Source organism: Diceros bicornis, chromosome 14 (assembly GCF_020826845.1).
Source record: "Diceros bicornis minor isolate mBicDic1 chromosome 14, mDicBic1.mat.cur, whole genome shotgun sequence".
Lineage (NCBI taxonomy): Eukaryota > Metazoa > Chordata > Mammalia > Perissodactyla > Rhinocerotidae > Diceros > Diceros bicornis.
Genome location: NC_080753.1, coordinates 46012684 through 46034599, shown reverse-complemented (window position 1 = coordinate 46034599; position 21916 = coordinate 46012684). Strand labels below are relative to the sequence as shown.

Here is a 21916-nt window from a genome sequence, read left to right as displayed (position 1 = left end):
TTTCAATATGTAGAAATGATATATATATAAATAAATATATATGTTAAAGTATATGCATTATATGAATATGTACATAGACATATATACATACACGCACAACACACCCATTTCCTAACCCTGCTCATTGAAAGGCCAGGACACAGTGACAGTGAATATAAGCACATTTGTTGTCCAGATCTTGGTTTCTAAATACGAGTCTTTGCTAAAAGGAACCACAGATCTTTGAAAAAATGTCTGGCTCTAGGGCTGGGACAGGGAAGGTACCAGATGAGTTTTGAGTATCTTGTTGTGCCTGAAAATATAGAAGTTCTCAAAGCATGATGAGAAGATGCCAAAAGAACATAGCAGCCAACTTGAAGGGATTCCCATTAGGCAAACCACTACAATTTGAGCATCAAAATAATAATGAGAGGTACTTATTACATCCCACTGAACAACCATAAGTTCATACAGATATAATAAATGCATGAATAAGTTGGAAGAAGAGAAATGATAAATAGAAAGAAGGCTGAGATGAGAAGGATGGCAGTTTGGCGATCGTCTTAATAAGAATTCAGGTAAAAACATCAGTGCATGCTAAAACTAGTGAGTGAAAACTGGATGAGGATTCAGGATATTTATATCACCTCAAAGTATCTGTTCACAAGTCCTTATTAATTATGAAGGGCAAAACTATAACTCGACTGGAGAGACTTGAAAGGTTTGACCTTTCTCAGGTGATCAAAGTTACACCATTGATGGGACAAACTCACATCACATATCACTTGATGGGATGCAGTGAGAACACAGCACCATTTCCCAAAAATGTGATCCTTGAAACTTCTCATGAGAAAACCTTACTAATCCTGGTTTAGGGGCATTCTGCGGAATAATTAACCAGCAATCTCCAATAATGGAAGGATAATGAAGGTCAAGGAAGAGCTGATACTGCTCCAATTTGAAGGAGACTGAAGGGGGATGACAACTAAGTACAAAGTGTGATCCTGGGATGGCGTCTTTGGCTAGGAAGAACAATATTGGGGCAGTTGGCCCAACTTGAATGGGGTCTGTGGGTAAAGGGTATATGGGAATTCTTTGAATAATTCATACAATTTTTCTGAAAGTTTGAATTTTTTTTGAAATAAAAAATAAAAGCAGTTATTAAGACAGGAATGCTTAGCTTATAGTTTTTACTTTATTGTACAAAGTTAAAAGGAAGAGTTGCAGAATTCCGTTTTATTTTTGATTTTATTTGTATAAGAATCTTATGGGGTATGATCATTGAATCAGACTTTTAGTTTTGGTTTTTTGAGAAATTGTTGTATAGAGAAGAATATAGTTTCATGAAATCAGGACTTTTCTGGACGTGTAAGGTTTGTGTACCTGCACAAATTCACCCAAATTGGACTGAGAGAAGAATCTGAACCTTAGAGTTTCTTAGGGTCAACACTATGAATATCATAATGATGGTGAGGCATGTTCGGTTAATGGGATTATGAGTGGGTGTTCTGGAGTCAGACTGCCTGGGCTCCAATCCTGCCTCTGCCAGTTACCAGATGTGTGATGTTAAGCAAGTGTAAACTAACCTCTCTGTTTCTCATCTCATTGGTAACATAGCTAACGATAGTACCTATGTCATGGAGTTATTGTGAGGACTATGGGATTAATACCAGTAAAGTTCTTAGAAGGATATTTGGTGTAGAGTTAATACTATATAAGTTTTGTTATTATTGCTGCTGTTGCCACTACCAACTACCACAATATCGATAACTTATGTCAAGACTAGAGAAGCTGGTTAAAAGAAATTCCATTTGGTAGTTGGAAATTTGATCCCTCCTCACACACTGATAGAAAGACAGTAATGCCATTGATTTTGGATATTAACACTGGGTAGTGATCCTTTACAATGCTTCTCTTATCCCCAAAGCCAGCCCCTACGCTTAAGTACACCTTAGAATTTCTTTCCTTTTTTATAAGGGGGAAGGCACACATTTTAAGTGTTCAGAAAGAACAGTGGAAATGAAGACAGAATCAATGCAAAATACAAAGGAAACAAGATTGGAGAATTGGAGAATCAAGATCCAAAGAAAAATGTTTATCTTGACAGAAATACCTAGGAAATGTAATGACTGCAGGTCTTATTTCAAGTTCACATATTGAATCTCCACATGTTTACATATCTACAAATGTAAGTAAATTTATGCCCCAAAAGGAGCTAGGAAACATGGACTATCCCTGAACGGAGGGTGCTCGACTGCTAGTCAGTGTCGTCCATGGTGAACTCGGCATCCTGCCACCTGCAATGGGCTCTCAGGGACTCCTGTCCCCAAAAGGCTTCTAGTCAAGCTCATGACATACCACACATAATACTTAGAGAACATTAAGTATTATGCATTTATATTTATTTATACTCTGCTCTTTTCTTAAAAGGGTTTGAAGAAACAAATCAAATTATATATTACCCCAGTAAGTGCTAAATTATCTAGGATAAACCAGCATTAACAAAGTGTAAAATGAAAGGAGACCAGTTGGCAGAGTGAGAGGAGAGAGAGAGATTTTGAGCAGTGCCTAGAGTAACAGGTAATGAATGACAAGTTAGAGGAAGGAGATACATGGGCAATGGAAGAGGTGAAGGGCTTCACAGAATGTATGTTTTCTTTTTTCATTGATATGTAATTTTAGAACTATAAGCATGTTTGTGGTTGACTACTTGAGCAAACTGAGGCGTAGGAGAGCTTGAGAAACATCTCAACATAGAGCACATTCGTTGCAGCTCTGCTTAAAGGACCCGAGTTCGGGCCGGCCTGGTGACGTAGTGGTTAAGTTTGGCATGCTCTGCTTCCGTGGCCTGGGTTCGCGGGTTTGGTTCCTGGGTACAGACCTACACCACACATCAAGCTATGCTGTGGCAGCAACCCAGATCCAAAATAGAGGAAAGATTGTCACAGATGTTAGCTCAGGGCCATTCTCCCTTACCGAAAAAAAAAATAAAAAAAAAAGATCCAAGTTCCCTCCCTTTGATAAGGTCTCTTTTCTTTATATCATCCTGACTATGGTATTTTGAATTTTGGATCACATTTATATATTTTGAGAATACACTAGTAGTTGAATGGGAATAAATAACCTAGAATTCCTTATACCGTCTAAGCTTTATGAATCTTTCATGGTGTAGAATGTCTGGACAGATATCTAGGCAGTCTGTGTAGTGATTAAGAACTCAGAACCTAGAGCCGGAATCCCTGGGTTCGAATCCTGGCTCTGCTATTTACTAGCTGCTCCATTTCCTTCATCTGTAAAGGGATAAGAAATAAATGAGGTTATGTGTGAAAAAATACTTGCAATATAGGAAGCTTTCAAAAAGTACTGACTAGTATCTGTCTAATGAGTAGAGACCAGAAACTTCAGTGCTTTTTGAAGACTTGGTGTATTTACATAATTCAGTAGTAACCATACACCACCTTTCCTTCACACCAAGTTCTAATAAATCATTGACTTTTGTCCATAGGTAAAATCATATGGTGGGGTTGTTCCATTAGTCTCATCCTGTGGAGATCATGATTTGGAAGTTCTTGACAAAATCTTCAGTGTCTGACTTAATATCAGTGTTACAACTGAAGGTAAAAGCTAATTTTATTCTTTTAAATAGGAATTACTAGTTATTGAAGCATAGAAATTAAAAATTATTAACATGTCTTGAGATCTAGAACACATCAAATAGAATTTTGGTATCTTAATATTGAAAAAAATTATGAAAACCAATAAAAAGTACAACAAATAAGAAAAACTTGTTTTCCCTTAAGGTGATGAAAAGCTTCATAGAACCATCTTCATATCAGTTTTTGAATTCTATAGTACCTAGTTGTTGAAATAATATCATAAAATAAGAGGAAACCACAAATGCTAACAAGCAGCTTACTGTGGGACTGAAGCAATTGACAAACTGAAGTAGGAAGGCCTACAAAGGATACAAACCTTGCTATAAACAGCAGGAAGTGTGTCTCGAGCCCCTCACACTCTAGTCCAAGGATCCAGAAGGTCTGACAGAGGAGAAAATCTCTTCTGAGATCCCTTGTTCATTTTGTGCCTAAATATATTGTTTTATAGTTAAACATGAAAACTGATTTAAAAAACAGAAAAGTGTGGGAAACTTCCAATAACTGGCTTATTTTCCAGTCATTTCTCCTATTCTCCATAGAAGTTGTTCTTACCTTCCGCCATGCACTTCAAACTTTCCACCCTGCCAACTAGCCACATGGCTGTAAGAGAAACTTGAGACATCAACTCTCTCCACTTCTGTCTCCACACCCACACAATTAAGCTACACTTACCCTCTGTGTCTTTGCTACTAATGAGAGATGGGCCACTCCCCCAGTCCCAATCATTCCTTCTTCCCATGCTCTGGAACCCACATCAATGCCCCCGCTTCTCTTCATCATCTACCATTCTTGCTACTTTTTCCTTCTTCCTGACCCCTTAATTCTGTTCTCACCTGCTCACTCTTAAATCTTTTTTTTCTCTTTTTTTATTGTGATATAATTCATATGTCTTAAAATTCTCCATTTTGAACTGTACAATTTAGGGCTTTAGTATATTCACAAAGTTTCAAGACTATGACCATGATCTAATTCCAGAATATTTTCATCACCACAAAAAGAAACCCCATACCCATTAGTAGTCACTCTCCGTTTCCGCTCTTCCTCCCCCAGCCCCTGGAAGCCACTAACCTACTTTCTGTCTTCACAAATTTGCTTATTCTGAAAATTGCGTATAAGTGGAATCATACAATTTATGGTGTTTTGTGTCTGGCTTCTTTCACTTAGCATAATGTTTTTAAAGGTTTATCCATGTGCATTATTTTTTTTTTTTCACATGTATCAATACTTCATTCTTTTTTCATGACTAAATAGTATTCCGTTTTGGAATGTACCACATTTTAATTATCCATTCATCAATTGATGGACACGTGAGTTGTTTCCACTTTTTGCCTATTTTGACTAATACTGCTATAAACATTTGTGTACAAGTTTTTGTGTGGACGTGTTTTCAGTTCTCTTGGGTATACATCTAGGAGTGAAAATTACTGGCTAATAGGGTAATTCTATGCTTAACGTTTTAAGGAACTGTCAAACTGTTTTTCAAAGTGGCTGCACCATTTTATATTCCCACCAGTGACATGAGGGTTCCAATTTGTCCAGGTCCTCCCCAGCACTTGTTATTGTCAGTCTTTTTTATTGTAGCCATCCTAGTGGATGCAACAGTGGTTACTTATCTCTTAGTCTCTTTTGGACATCATATTTCTGGAAAAGTCTCCTGAACATCCCCAACTCCTCCGCTCTTCAGATTGTGTTAAAATTTCCTCCTATATAACTTCCATAGCATCCTGTGCTTATCGTTGTAACATCCCTCATCACACTGCATTACAATTGTCTGTTAACTTGATCTCCTCTATTAGATTGTGAACGTGTTAGAGAGGATACTAAAATGTCATTTCCCGTGGTATCTCTCAGGATTAACAGTGCCTGACACAATTGAGTCTTATCTTTTTTGTGGGGGAGAGGGAAGTGTGTAGGAGACTTGCAGACTAGGCTCCAAGTCTTTGTTGCCTGAGCCCCTGAACATAAGAATGGAAGTATTCATTGGTATTATTTGTTAGCTGATAACTAGTGGTCTGGGAGAGAAGACAGGATATTTTTCAGCTTGTATGTTTGGTTTTCTAGATAATTATTTTTTTCTTTACTATTGCGCTAAAGCACTATAGTCCCTTAATTTACCAAGATGTTGGAAGGAAACAACTAAGGATATCATACAATGTTACTATGAGGGGAAAACACTTAAGTGACCTTAGAAATATAAATCAACTAGCCGTTTTTACTTTGACCCTTTTGAAAAGCGTAACTGATGGAGAATTGTTTCTTTTTCAAAATTCTACCAGTTACATATACTAGACTAAAAAAAATTCCAAATGTAGATGGAAGTCAAGTGCGGTGTCGTGAAATTGTGGACCTTCAAACTAACGGCTGATTCTGATGGTGTTCAGTTACAAGTATCAGAAATCTGAGATTCGTTAGCACCAGAGCTGAACAGATAGGGATCAGCGGTGGGGAACAAAAGCTGAAAGTAGAATTAAACATAATTAAAGACTTAAAAAAAAGTTTGAATTAAAAAGTACATCCAACTTGGAGGTTGACTCATACTAAATTATAATGCCCTGTGCATAAGTACATATTAAAAGACATATTTAATTAGTTCTTTTGAGCCTTTCTCTACAAAAATCTATTTGTCTTTCTAATCAATATTCAGACAATTTTGTTTTCTGGTTATTTATGATCCCATCAAGATTTGTTTCAGTGTTTTAGATTTTTCTTAGTCGAAATAAGGTTATGCTTGGACTAGATAGCCATTCCCTTATTTGATAGTGCTTTCAGTGTATTCTTAGAAACTCTATCCAACTTCTTAGCTATGATTTTTGTATGCTTCTGGAATGAAGAGGAAATGGGGGAGGGAAAGAGAGAGAGAAATAAATGTAAGTTGGACTGAGATCAGTGAGATAGTATCAGATGAGGCCAGATGAATTTGGCAGATGCTCTTCTCATGTTTCCCACTCAAGCGCACACACATTGTTACTTGGAATACCACTTGCATTTCTTTCATACTTCTAAGATGTTTCTTCAGCTTCAGTAACAAACTTGAACTTCAAACAGGAGCCAGGAATGAATATTGAGATTTTTTTTTTTAACGTGTGAATGTGCTTAAAATGGATATTTGGCTATTAAGGTTTGGTTAGTAAATAATATAATAAATGCTTTTTAAGCACAGAAATGAAAGTGTGGAGGCACAAGATAGTAGAAGGTGTATCACCTTAAGAGTCAGGTAGATCTGAGTTTGAATCCTCATTTTACCACTGAATGGCTGCATGACTTCTGCAAATTAATTTGTCTAGCTTTCCTCATATGTAAAATGGGCATATTAATCTTTACTTTATAACGTTGTGATAGTAAATGAATTTTCATGACACATAGAAGGCGCTCCGTAAATGGAAGCTGTTTGAAAATTGTCTTATATACTTGGAAAAAGTGGCTCAATATTTCTTAGGAAAAAAAGTAAATTCTATCAAACACTCTCTTTAATGTCAGCTAGGCGTTTTATTCTCATGATGTTCAATTTAGATATAAATGGTAACTCTATTTCCCTGGTTCCTGTATGTAAACATGGTAGACAAAGAAAAAAATGAAAAACCTTGAGTGTGGGAGCACTGTATAGTGCTTTTATTTTTGTGTAGATGAAATAGTACAGTACCATGTGGTAATATTAATGAAAGTTTATTAAAATTGAATGGGAGTAGAAGGGATTCAATATTATTTTATTTCTTGTGGTATTTAGGTCACTGCAGACAACTGAGAATTGGCCTTTTAAAAACTATATGTATCTCCTCACAGGAAAAAGAAGCTAGGTAACCTTCCAAAAAGTTCATTCCTATTATTTAAAAAACCCAAAGAACTAAAAACAACTTTTTATTTTAAAATAATTTTAGGTGGCAAGAAAATGCAAAAATAATAGAGTTCCCATGTACCCTTCACCCAGCTTCCCCCATGATAATATCTTCAATAACCGTAGTACAATGATCAAAACCGGGAAATTGATGTTGGTAGTTGACACTTCCAGAGTTTAACCTATTCTTCTGTTTAAATGGAGGAAATGCTTTTTTATGTCTCGCTTAATTGATTTTCATTTAAGTATACTTTTTGAGAGTCAGTATGCTTAATGAAAAGACCTTTTGAAGTAAGAATGCCTTGGGTTAAATCTTGGCTCTGCCACTTACTTATTCCTGTGTACCCCTTAGGACTTTCTTAGCATCTGTGATGCTCTGTTTCTTCGCCTATAAAAGGGAGATATCCTTTACCTTGCAGAATTGTTGTAAGGATTACCAATTGTGAAATTTAAAGAGCCTTTTCAGTAAATGGTAACTTTCAGTGTTACTGTTCTCTTGCTCTGTTTTCATCAAAACTGAAAGTAGCTGGTCATTTTCTTTAATGTGGTATGTGTTCTTTTGCACTTGTGAACACCTGTGAGTGAAGGGCAAGTAACTGGTATAGACTACAACAGCTTCGTGGTTTTTCTATGTCTCTTTGTAATGTACGAGCTATGCCTCTCGGCTTTCCTCTCTTCCCCGCATCTTACCTGCACAGCCAGCTCTTCTCTACCTTTTTTCTACCTGATAGGCCAGAAGTCATTCCTCTTCTCGTCCAAATTGTATTTCTTCTCCAGGTGCCTTTTGTCATGTGGATTCTATGGAACCTAGTTATTTTTAGATTTTTGTTTGTTTTATTTTAAATAACACCTCTTCTAACTTAGTTCTCTTTGATAAGTCGTTGATGATAGCCTACTTCAAGCCCAAGCTCACACAGCCAGCTCCAGGGTTTCCCTACCCAAGTTGCCCTCCAGGGAACATTGTCTCCAGGGGTGTGATGGGGCTTTAGAATGCTGCTGCCTCCTTGGCTGCAGAGAGAGGTAAAGGTGTTGTTTCTAAACCTGCCCGCACATTCTCATCTCTCTACTTGGGTGCGGCTGAAATGGTAGGAACACAGTTCTGTGCCCCACTCTTTACTGTACTTTTTAACCTCATTTAGCCTAGAAGTGTCTAATCCTATTTAAATACTTTAAAATGACTATTTTCCGTATTGGCCCAGTAAATGTGTTTTCTGATATAAGACCCTAAAACTGCCCTCAAAAGACAATTTTCAGTTGATTTGGAATAGAAATTTTTGTTTACTTTTCATTTTTTATTGAGCTGCACATTGGGAAGAGCGGATGGACTTTTCTAGTCTCTTAGGCAGCATCTCTTTCTCCTGCTCTCTGGGAGTCTGTGTAACCAACTCCTGTTTCCAAGTTTTTTGTTTTATGACTTTGATCCTTAGAATTTCTACCCTTTCATATCTTTTAACTTTCCGTCTCTAAGAGAGGGACCATATTTTCTTATATCTACATCTTATTCAAGTGTGTTTAAGGAATGTTTAAAAATGTTCCTTTATGTTTTAAAATATCCCTTTAGGCTTTAGCAAGTGGCATATCATTTCCTGCTTTAGTTTTGGCCTTAGTCCGACGAGCCGGGGCTGAAGTCAGGGTGAAAAGTTCACTCTCCGGAAGTGCTGCTTAAGTCCGAATCACGTGAGGAGGAGCAGCCCAGGCTCTCGGTAATTCCCTGGGGACGTGTCTCTGGGAGAAGGCGGCACAGGAAGGGGGCTTTTTCTCCGTTCTGCTTTCCGTGCTTGAATTTTTAATGAATGGGTGGCAATATTCTTATTATTCCAGGAACTCACTATAATGCCCTTATTATTGCCTGGATCAGTGTTTTAAAATTGAAAGTCGTAATCCATTGGTAGGTTATACAACCAATTTAGTAAATAGAGGTAAGCATTAAAAAAAAAGGAAGCAAAATAGAAGCAGAGTACATTGCATTTAATAATGTTTTAAGGTCTATGAATATTGCTATATGTACATTTAACCCACTGCGTCCAAATGCTGATAGTATGTTATGGTGTAGAACATATTTTACTTATATTCCCCACCCCGGGGATGGACTTCCCTGTTGTCTTCATTTTATCTCACCACCACCAAGGCTGCTGTGAACAGCCTGAGACAAAGCCCGGACTGGAAAATACCCAGGGGCATTTCTTGGGATCTAGACTAATAGAATTGCTGGGTCATAGGGCATGTGTATACAGTTCAGATACTGTAAACAGTATTATGTGACAGATTACTCATCCAGAATGATTCGACAGTCCACACTCCCATCAGCAGTATGAGTGTCTGTACCCACATTCCTGCCAATACTTTGCATTATTAACTTCTCTAATTTTCCCTATTTCTATCGTGTGGGTGTAAAATGATATCTTTGTGTTTCATTTGCTTTTATCTGATTACTGATGAACTCAATCATCTCTTTATATGCTTATTGTTTTTCTGGATTTTTCTCTTCTGTAAATTCCCCTTCAAACTCATGGCACATTTGTTCACTGGAAGTTTTTGTATTTACCCTATTGATTTACAGTTCTTTGAATATTCCAGATAGTCCCTGGCTGGTTTTAGACATGACAAGTCTTCTCCTAGTCTGTCACTTTTCTATTAACTTTGTCCATTTTGTTCTTTTAGTGAACAGAAATCTTAATTTTGATGTGATTGAGTTCATCAATATTTTACTTTGGGGGCTTTGTGAAATAAATTATTCCCTATCCCTCTGTTATAAAATTTATTTTTATTATCTATTGTATTAACTTTGTAGTTTTTCACATTTAGGTCTTGAATGCATTTGGACACCATTATGGTGGTAGGTAGAAATCCAGTTTTATTTTTCCATGTGATAATGGTCTTTCCTCAACAAGTTGGTGTCACCTTCGTGCTTCATTGATTTCTTCGTTTTTGACCGTAGTTCATGCTGTTTTGTTACTGTAGCTTCGTAGTATATTTCAGTATCTAACAGAGTAAGTCCTCCTTATTGCTGTTTTTCACAGTGTACTTAGGTATCTGTGAACTTTATTTTTCCATATGAATTTTGAAAGATATCAAGTTCCTCAAAATATAGCTGAAATTTTGATTTGGAATGTATTGAATTTATAAATTGAAACAGAAGAACTAACCTCTTTTTAATAAGTTATTTCACATAGGAGCTTTCAGTGTTTCTCCATTTATTCCATCATCTTCTATGTACCTATCATAATTCAAATTATAAACCTTAGTACAGTTCAAATTATTCTCCATAGAGATATAGGTCTTCTTATTAACACTTGGAGCCAATAGAAGATGAAGAAAAATAATGCAAATAATCTATAAAATGATTCTAAAATAGTTGTAGAAATTGAGGGTTTAGCAGTTGTTAAGGTAATAATCTTCCTTTGATCATGGATTATTCATGCAAGGAGAAATCTTAAAGATAATCTCAGATACCCTAACATACTATAAATATAGATAACTAGTTCCCAGTGAGGTCAAATGACTCGCTCAAGATTACCGAGTTAGACAGTGAGAGAACCTCAGGTTTTCCAACTCCTAGTCCATTTCTCTTGCCAACAAACCCTGCCCATCATAGCCGTATACCTCTGATATCTTGGTATTTAGTGCTCTTTTTCCCCCCTGGTAGAGTTAATGTTATGGTTTGCTTGTGCTTCAGAGAAATCAGCTTCTTTTCTTCCTGACTTGCACAGGAAGATTATGTCTTAAGATAGAGAAAAAGCTTCTTGAGCAGCATATTGTTTTCTTATAAATAATGGTCTAGGTTAGCATTTGGGTCATTTTTAGTAATTATATCCCTGCATTCGAGCTGTGGTTGATAGAGACTTGAAAAGATACATGCAGTGGTACTTGCAGGAAATAATGGTCACACATTAGCATGTTGACGAAGTGTTAGGGTGCTAAGCATGGCTAGCACGTTGAAGCAGGAGAGAAAGGATCTGTCTTCACCGCTGCGTCAGCCAGACTACACGGTCCAAATGGGGCACGGCTCAGAGTGACTGGCAAGGCCTTATTCATCATTGACACCCACTGTCTTCCTCTCCCCACATGCGTGTTGAAACTTGGTTTTTGCTGTCTTTAACCCGTCTAAATTTTCCCCAAATAAATTGGTCTGGGGACAGAAATGAGTGCTCTTTCCTTTTTTTAGACAGACAGCAGAACTCACAAGGGAATAATCACAAGACTAATTCCTCTGTTTTAATGACATCAATTGAATAACATTAAAAAGTCAAAGCCCACATGATTTCAAGGTATTTTAACTCAGTGCATTTAAATAACATGTCATGTTGCTGTGAGTTTGTGTAGTAGGGTCATTAACTTAAAAAACTAAATTCTGTGTGTGTGTGTGTTTCTTGGGCTAGTCATGTTGGTGGGTGGCAGAGAGAATTCTTGCGTGTTTCCTGAAGGGTGGCGAGATGTCGGTCTGTTCTTGTAGCCAGTATAGACACTACTCTCCCACATAGGAAACCATAGAAATCCTGCTGAACTCCCATATGGCTGAGTGATTCCAGAGCTGCATCTTCAGGCTCAGCTTTTCTTTGGAATTTCTGTTTCTTATTTCCACTCACCTGTCAGGACTTCTTTACCCAGCTGTTCCCTGCCTACCTACCCCCCATCAGCTCAATACATTTAAAACCAAGTTCATCGTCTTGGGCTAAAACCCAGGCTTCCTCTGGAGTCCGCTTTCACAAAGTGTTAGCAGCATTCTCCTGGGCTGGTGGGGTCATCCTTCCCCATGGCTAGTCCACCAAGTGATCACTACTACTGTGTAGTGTCACTCGTGTGTGCCTTTCTTGCACTCCTGCCACTGTCCCTTTAGTTCACGTCTCATCACTCACACCTGCAGGCCTGGGCCGTTGCTTACTGTCTTTGTACCAAACTACCTTGCAAGCTCCTGGTCTAAAACTTCTCTGGACTCTGGTGTTGGATGTGACCGCTTGTTGTCTGTTCTCCTTGGGCAGCTTACTTAATTTTTATGAACCTATTTTTTCATCCTCTTATTGTGAACAGTAACAACTTGAAGAATTGTTTTGAAGAATAAGTAGATGCCAAACATAGTGTCTGCCCTGTGATAGGCGCGCGTCTGGTACTGCCCTCCTCCTTGATTTCTTTCAACAGTGATGTCTTTCTTCCCAGACGCACAAGCTCCTTCTTGCTCTGTGTCCCCAGAGCTCCTTATTTCCTCAGTTCAAATTTGCCTTCCGTGATCACCGCAATCCCAGGCAGCCTTGCCTAGCCCTCCTCCCTCACGGTCCAGCACGTTGCTTTTATATTTTGGTCTTTTAAAATCTCTTTCTGTCTTGGACGTTATCTCGCATTTATTTGTATAACTTTTGTTATTTGACCTTTTCCCCACTGCGCCAGAATGTGAGCTCTATAAAAAGCAAAGGCTGTGTCTGTGTGCTTTGCTACTACACCCCAGAATGAATGAGGGAGCCTGAGATATCCTTTTAAGGCTTATGAGTCAGAACTCAGCCTTCGCACACACAGGCACCAAGCCCTTAAGCCATTCAGAATACGCAGCAGCTGCAGCAAGAAGAAGATGGAGAAGAGTCTTCGAAAGATGGAGATATAGCCACGTAGGGGATGAGAACGTAGCTTGATAGGCTTTTGTGTTTTATACCTGGAAGAATCACCCTCGAGGTAGTAATTATGAAGAAATATTTGAGTAACTCCATGAAATTAAGTTTTTCTTTTTGTCGGATCAGATAAACTTTCTTATGGCCGTCCCATTCCTGGTATTGGATGTCCTTCAGCCTTACGCCTGACCCTGTGCAGGCCTCAACCTGCCTTGTCCATTGCCGGGACCTTAATCCTTATTTATAATCCTACTGCAAGGTCTTTTAGTGACCACAGATTCAACCTTGCTAAAGGCTTGGCCTCCTCCTGGCCCATGCCCCTCCCCAGCCTATGTCCCCTGGGTCAGTGAAACCCAAAAAAGGCCTGCACCATCGCTGTCATTCTTTTTCCCATTCAGGGGAAAAATAATAAGCATGTGCTTTATACACTGTGTGAAGCTCTCCCATTTCAATTCTAGTGTATGAAACCAGAGTGGACCACAGCACACTGACTCAGCCCACTGTTTAGGCGAAAACTGTGGCCTCCATGTCTCCATGATCTCTCCTCCCACCCCTACCTTCACATTTCCCTGCCTCTGCATGTTCCCAGTCCACCACTGTGTATATACTGCTCGACTGCTGAGAAAAGTTCAGTGCTTCCCCAGCTATAAGGATAAGGATAAGTTTGAATTTCTTAGACTGGCATTCAAGGCTTGCCCAGTCTGGATTCCACTCATGATCCCTAAGTGAATACTTTGCCCTGCTTTATCCAGGCCCACCAGATATGTATGCACTGAGTATTTCAGCTTTGCCCCAGCTACATCCCTGCCTAGAAGGATCCTCCTGCTCCTTTGTGCGTATTCACACTGAGCTGTGCTTTAGTTCACGGTTCCAGTCCTGGCTGCTCCAGGAAGTGTCTCCAGCTATTTCAGTTAAAACTTACCCCTCCCTTCCCTTAAACGCCTCATTCTTTTCTGCTAGACCCTTTATTTGGCGGGCAGCTTCTGCTTCTTACAGCGCTACTCATCTCACTGTGAGTATGTTGGACCTCCCACTTGGTTTGAAAGCCCCTTGAGGGAAGGGATTTGGTTTTCTTCCTTTTTAAAAAAATGTTGTGAATATTGTAACTATTCTCAGTTATTGCTAAAGGTGATAATGATATTTGCTATTTTTATGGGCACTGTGTTTCATATTGTGCTGGATGTTTTACATGTATTATCTCATTTAATTTTCCAGTTACTCTGTGATATAAAACATGTGTTTTACAAGAGAAAACTGAAATTTATTTCATTCAGCTAATAGTTGAAGGAGTCTAGTTTCAAAGATCTGTCTGATTTTAAAGCTTGTGCTCTTTCCACCATTCAGTGATGGTGGCCCAAAGTGGTATGTAATTGAAATTTGGGAATAGAATTCAGAAAAGGAGAATGAGATTTCTAATGTGGTCTGGGTACTCTGGAACCTGTTACCAAAGAGAAGGGATAGTAAAGACAGGGAAAGATTCAAAGTCTGTCAGTGAGACCAACACACATGCATGTACACACACACGTACGTACACACACTTCTTTACGTAAAACTGTTTTTCATTCTTGTTTCCCCATCAGAAGATAAGTGGGCAGCCTGTTCAATTGAATCAGGTAATGGAAACATTGACAAATAAATAATATCATTCAGATAATATCTGAAATGTATTGTAGCCAGTGGTTTTCACGATTCTCTTTTTTTCACTAATGATGGTTATAGGTAAGAAAACGATTGGCTTTTGACTTTTTTTTTTCTTCTATACTTTCTTGGGAGCCAACTTCTTTAGTAGAAGGGACATCAGTTTTACAGCAAGTCAATGTGGTTTTAGGTTTATATTGAATACAAGAGGAGAAGGGACCTGAGTATAATTTCTAAATAATTTGTTGGGAAACTGAAGCAACAAAATCCCAGCCTTTGAATTTGTCTTTAACATCCAGCAGGTTATATATCCTTCTATATTCTTTCGTTGTGCTTTTTTACAAAGGTATACATTCTTCCATGTCTTCATCCAAATGATTGATGTAGGCTCTTCACTTATGTCCTAAGAAAAAAGTATATTAAAAAAGATTTAAATAGGTTATTAAGTATAACCTAAATAATTATGATTGGTATTCATCTTTTTAATACACATTATCATTTGCTATAATTTAATTATTGCTGTCATCACTTAAGAAGTCCCAGTAAATGGACAGCAGGTTCACAGAAGCACTGAGCTCTAAGTAAATGTTGATGTCAACATTGTATGACAAGAAGAGCACAGGAATAGAATTTCTCAGAAATTTGGGGCAAGCCATTTACCGTCCCAGTGCCTAGGTTCCAAAAAACAAAATTAGAGGATTAGGCTAGATGGTCTCTAAGGTCTCTTCAGCTTAAAATGTTTCAGAATTTATGACTTTATATCCACTTCTTGCCTCATTAATCTCTCCTCCAAAAGAAAACCTAATGTCTGGCAACATCTGAGGAAATAGAAACAGCGAGTTTATAAGCATTGGAAGGCCTGTTGGAATGAAGTGGTTATTTCCTTCCCTCTCTGTTAAAAACAGCAGTGTCTTGAACACCAGAGAGTGAACAGGATGCATCAAAGGGACTCCTAGTCCTATGTGATTAAGAAGTTTGAAAAAAAAAAAAACCCCAAAACCTGGATGATAGGGTTTTACCTGTCCAGACATGGCCAAGAAGGAGTTGGAACTGAGGTGGTGACTGTCCCAGAGTTTTTGTAACTTGAAATAGCCAAAGACAATCTTATTATCGTAATATGACTGATAAAGTACACATTTGTTTGTTTTCTACGTGCAGGGCATTCTATCCGGGATTGACTTAATGTTAAGTCAGTAGTCTTATCCTTATTTTTCAGATGAGAAAACTGAGGTTTAGGAGATGTGACTTCCCCACGGACACACAGATAGACTGGTGGAGCAATGACCCAGCTGTGTCTCCCTGTGTTTGGCCACTGATCCCAGGTGGTTTCCACTGTGCTCGTTTCTATCAATATCAGATATTCTGGCTGAAGTATTATTTACAGGCTCAAGATCCAGCACTCTGCTTCCGTTGTTAGCTGTGTATAGTGTGTATGCTGAAACTCACTACCCAGTCTTTTCTGGTGTTATGACTTAATTAAATGCTGAATAATAATGAAGGCATACTTCAATAGGAAGTGTGAAAACACTGTTTACACCTGACAAAATCAACTCACTGTTGATGTCTGTCAGGGTATGAGAATGCAAATCGTAAAGTGCTAGACAAAGGCCTTTTCTCTCATCTTCTCATTCTTAAAATTAGGGGCAAACAATTACAATAGAATGAAATCAATTTTTGTGGTTGTTGAGGAAGAGTCGCCCTGAGCTAACATCTGTTGCCAATCTTCCTCTTTTTGTATGTGAGCTGCCGCCACAGTATGGCCGCTGAGAGATGAGTGGTGTAGGTCTGCACCTGGGAACTCAACCTGGGCTGCTGAAGCAGAACACACCACTAGGCCACGGGGGCTGGCCCAGAAATGAGTTTATTTTTTTTGCTGAGGAAGACTCACCCTGAGCTAATGTCTGTGCCAGTCTTCCTCTATTTTGTATGACAGTGTGGCTGACGAGTGGTGTAGGTCCACGCCTGAGATCTGAACCCGTAAACCCGGGCTGCCAAAACAGAGTGTGCCCAACTTAACCACTGCCCCATGGGGCTGGCCCTCCAGAAATGAGTATTTCTTTTAATTGTACTTTTCCTTCCTAAAATACTTGTGGAGCAACCTGATTCCCATCTTTACAATAATTCATTGCCCTTTTTTTGCAGATCCTAATATTGTATGAAAAAATATGACAAGTCATAAAAAATCAAATGACACGATATTTTAAAATACAGGCATTTCTTTTTTTAGATTGAGGTCCTCTATTAGTTCTTACCTTGTTTCCTAAGGTAGCTGCCTCAGAGATGCTGAGAGCCCATTCATTACAAGTTTGGTCTGTTGAAACGGAATTGTAATTCCAGTTGCAAAATTATTCTTCTGTTGTAGTTTTTTGAATCAGGGCTCAAGTGATGAATTTTTTTCCTACCAATTGAGCCTTCTAGAGCCATGCTGTCAATATGGTAGTTACTATCCACATGTGGCTATCTAAATTTAAAATAAAATTGATTAATATTAAATAAAACTAAAAACTGAGTTCCTTAGTCACAATAGCCACATCTCACATGCTTAGTAGCCACATATCGCTAGGGACTACCAGGCTGGAAAGTGTAGCTATGGCACATTTCTGTCATTGCAGAAGGTTCTATTGGCCAGCATTGATCTAGGTCATTTTAATGATTTTTTTAAAGACTGTTTTTTTAATGGCTTTTAAAATTAAGACTATTTTTTAGAGCAGTTTAAGGTTCACAGAAAAGTTGAGGAGAAGGTACAGAGATTTCCCACATGCCGTATTCTCATATACCTGTTCCACACATGCATTGTCTCCCCCATTATCAACATCTCCTGCTAGAGTGGTACATTTGTTACAATTGATGAACCTACATTGACACATCATAATCACCCAAAGTCTATAGTTTACATTACAGTTCATTCTTGATGTTGTACATTTTATGGGTTTGGACAAATGTGTAATGATATATATCCATCATTGTGGTATACAGAGTATATTCACTGCCCTAAAAATCCTCTGCATTCCACCTATTCATCCCTTTCCACCTCCTCAGCCCCTGGCAACCACTAATCTTTTTACTGTTTCCGTAGTTTCACCTTTTCCAGGATGTCATCCAGTTGGTATCATACAGTATTTAGCCTTTTCAGATTGGCTTTTTTCACTTAGTGATATGCGCTTAACATTCCTCCGTGGCTTTTCATGGCTTCATAGCTCAGTTCTTTTTAGCACTGGATAATATTCCATTGGCTGGATGTACCACAGTTTCTTTATCTACTCACCTATTGAAGGACATGTTGGTTGCTTCCAAGTTTTGACAATTATGAATAAAGCTGCTATAACATCCTTGTGTAGGCTTTTCTGTGGATGAAAGTGTTCAAGTCATTTGGGTAAATACCAAGAAGCGTAATGGCAGATCGTATGGTATGAGAATGTTTAGTTTTGTAAGAAACTGCCAAACTGTCTTCTCAAGTGGCTGAACCATTTTGCATTCCTACCAGCAATAAATGACAGTTCCTGTTGCTTTACATCCTTGCCAGCATTTGGTGTTGTCAGTGTTCCTGATTTTGGCCATTTTAATAGACGTGTAGTAGTATTTCATTGTTTTGATTTGAATTTCCTTGATGACATATGATGTGGACCATCTTTTTATATGCTTATTTGCCATCCGTGTATCTTTTTTGGTGAGGTGTCTATTAAGATCTTCAGTCCATTTTTTAATCAGGTTGCTTTCTTTTTTTTTAATTGAGGCCATGTTGGCTTATTACATTGCATAAATTTCAAGTGTAAATTATTATTGTATTTCAGTTTCAGTATAGACTGCATTGTGGTCACCACCAATAATCTAGTTTTTATCTGTCACCATACATATGTGCCCCTTTACAACTTTTGCCCTCCCCCTGCCCACGTTTCTTTTGGTAACCACTAATCTGTTATCTGTATCTATGTGTTTATTTTCCACATATGAGTGAAATCATATGGTGTGGGTCTTTGTCTGGCTTATTTTGCTTAGCATAGTACCATCAAGGTCCATCTATGTGGTTGCAATGGCATGATTTTTGTCTTTTTTTTTCATGGCTAAGTAGTATTCCATTGTGTGTGTGTGTGTGTGTGTGTGTGTGTATGTGTTTTTGTATTTTATTTATACCACATCTTCTTTATCTGTTCATTCATTGATGGGCACTTGGGTTGCTTCTATATCTTGGCTATTGTGAGTAATGCTGCAGTGAACATAGGAGTGCATTTACTTTTTTGAGTTATTGATTTCATGTTCTTTGGATAAATACCCAGTAGTGGAACAGCTGAATCATGTGATATTTCCATTTTTAATTTTTTGAGAAATCTCTATGCTATTTTCCATAGTGGCTGCATCAGGCTGCTTTCTTATTGCTGAGTTTTAAAGGCTTTTGTATATTTTGGAAAATACTTGTTTATCAGATGTGCCTTTTGCAAATATTTTCTCCCAGTCTGTGATTTGTCTTCTCATTCCATTGACATTGTCTTTCACACAGCAAAAGTTTTTAGTTTTAATGAAGTCTAGCTTATCAAGTCTTTCTTTCATGGATTGTGCCTTTGATGTTGTATCTAAAAAGTCATCGCCATCCCAGAGGTCATCTAGGTTTTCTACAATGTTATCTTCTAGAAGTTGTACAGTTATGCTTTTTACATTTATGTCTGTGATCCATTTCGAGTTAAATTTTGTGACTGGTGTAAGGTCTGTGTCTAGGTTAATTGTTTTGCGTGTGGATGGCCAGTTGTTCCAGCACCATTTGTTGAAAAAACTATCCTTGCTGCATTGTATGCCTTTGCTCCTTTGTCAAAGATCAATTGGCTATATTTATGTGGTTCTGTTTCTGGGCTCTCTATTCCATTCCATTGGTCTGTTTGTCTATTCTTTTTGCCAATACCACACTGCCTTGATGACTGTAGCTTTGTAGTAAGTCTTGAAATTGGGTAGTGATGATATGCTTTTAATAACCTATTTATTTGGATTAACATATTATGAATTGGGTTATTGCCATAAAAGCTACCCTGATCTTATAGCCAGAAGAGGTTTTGGTATGCGTAGTGTACTCTGGAAACTCGGGGAGATATTTCTAATTCCATGTAGGTAGCTGTGTATTGTGTTGCTTGTTCTAGTACACGTAATAGCGTTGGCCACTGTAATTTTACCTTGTGTCGGAATCTGTATTCTAAATAACTATAATTTTATTAAATACATCGTGCTGCTAGTTTTGATTGGTTGTATCTTTGGCGAGTGGACCTTGTAAGGAACAGCTACAGGCTCAGTAATTTGGTATAAAATCCTAACACAAGGAGTCTTAAGTTACAGAACTACTTGTTTAAGTTCATTTTGTACTCAAGCGATTGTCCTACAGAATTTCACCCTGGAAGGCCGCAGGGAGTTCAGCAGACTGTCTGGTGGTTGTCTGTCCAAGTTCCTTGAGGCAAAGAAAGGAGACAACAGATCCTTGTTCTTTGACAGCTTTATTGAATGTATTCAGTCCCAAGTTTTGAATAATTTGTTTAACTAGAGATATTTTGCACAGTGAATAAAATTTCTTTGGTATGAAATTTAATTCTTAGAGTATCTTCAGAATAATTTTAACACTTGCCAGATCTCTGTATCTACCGCGCTGCTATGAGTAGGTGTCCAAGTGCCTTCACTAGTTGAGAAGAAAAACTCTACTCTGCATTTCTGATTTTTTATCCCTAGTAACAGCTAGGAAGTATAGAAAATATGTGTCTAAAAAAGGATACAGAAGATGATTGTTTTTGTTTTTCTTGATCTTGCTCCCTCCAAGCACACAGTATTGCTAACTCTTATGTTTCTCATTTATTGATTAATGATAGAGGAATGTATGAAAGATAATTCACAAACTGCACAATTAGCTCGATGGTCATAAAAAAATAACTGGACAAAGAATACCTCCAAGGGCTTAGATGAAATTAAATATAAACTTGGAGAAGAGTTTTGTTTTCAACTAACACTGATCTTAAAAATCTTTTGTGATTGTAAACATCTTCACTTAAAATTGTTTGCAATAAGTTAGCTTAATATGAAACTTTTTGCTTTGCTGAGATGTTCTGATTCTGTCCTTTTTTTTTTTTTTTAACTAGACCCCATGCATATTATAAGGGTGCAGGAATTGTCACTTACCTCCTGGGCCTTAGCATGTGCCCTTCTGTAAGAGATCGATTTATGGAGAGGACCGAAGCAGGAGTGAGTGGGTGGGTTGATGCCTCCAGTGGTAGAATCTTAGCTTCCTGTGTTTGGGAGCTTACAAAGGGTATCAGCTGTTTATCATCCTTCCACATTCTATCCAATTCAAACCTGGTCAGGTTAAAACTTAGAAAGCTTCTCTAGTCAGTCAAGGGTGCCTGCCAAAGAGTTGATCCAGCAGATGGCTTCATAACATTTACTATCCTAAAAGTTTTCTCTGCTTAAATTATAACCTTACCTGCTGTGTTGCCATGCTTGAAATTGGCTCTTCTGAAAGTGGCAAATTGTTCAGGATGCATTTGTTTTATAGGCCAGTTTGCTTTTAAGTAACTCAAAGAATTTAGTTAATATACTCGTCTCTATTCACCTTTCTCCTTTTGTAAATGATTTACCTAGACTTGCATAGCAACTGAGCAACCCCTCTCTAATAAAAGGGCAGAAATGTTTGTTTTGCAATATGGTGCTCCTTTAAAATTTGTTGGTTTGCTTTGTTTGGAGGCTCAGAACAGAAATATAAAATGGATAACACCAGGTTTCAAAGTAGCAGTTGGCCCGTGGCGAAGCTGGAATGCTTTCTTCATGTACGGGGTTATAGGAGTGAATGAAAGGAGAGACACAAGCACAATATGGACTACATATTATTAAAATAACACTGCCAAAATTCTAGATACTTCTCACTTTGTGTGAAAGGAAGCTGTGAGTGTATATGAAGGGAAGAAAAGGAGATTGTGGAAAGTTTGGTTTTGAAAACTCCAAGTCCTTTGTTCTTAGGCCCTGCTTGGTATTATGCATTTTGGAGAAAATAGTATTTTCCATTTCTATATAACTTAATTTTCTAATCTTTCATATTTGGCCAGCGACTTTCTGAGAACATATTGTACACATGTTCTGCTGCTGTTTGAAGGCCCTCTGAGAGACAAGAGTTGATTGAAAGCTCTCAGTTCTACTGAAGTGGGTGGCCAGAGAACTGGAACTGAACAGCTGCCGTACACCCATTGAACTTTTGT

General features: G+C 38.0%; 1 long non-coding RNA gene across 8 annotated transcripts in view; it reads left to right on the top strand.

The window, feature by feature from the left end:
• LOC131414101 (uncharacterized) overlaps positions 1-21916 on the top strand; it is a 299351-nt gene that overhangs the window by 141803 nt on the left and 135632 nt on the right. The window contains exons 4-5 of one of the 8 annotated variants that reach the window (XR_009222112.1): positions 9063-9170; positions 15919-16024. The exons of 6 other annotated variants lie outside the window; for them this stretch is intronic. This is a non-coding gene — a long non-coding RNA (uncharacterized LOC131414101). The remainder of the gene's footprint in view (positions 1-9062; positions 9171-15918; positions 16025-21916) is intronic. One more of the 8 variants, XR_009222115.1, reaches the window with a different exon arrangement.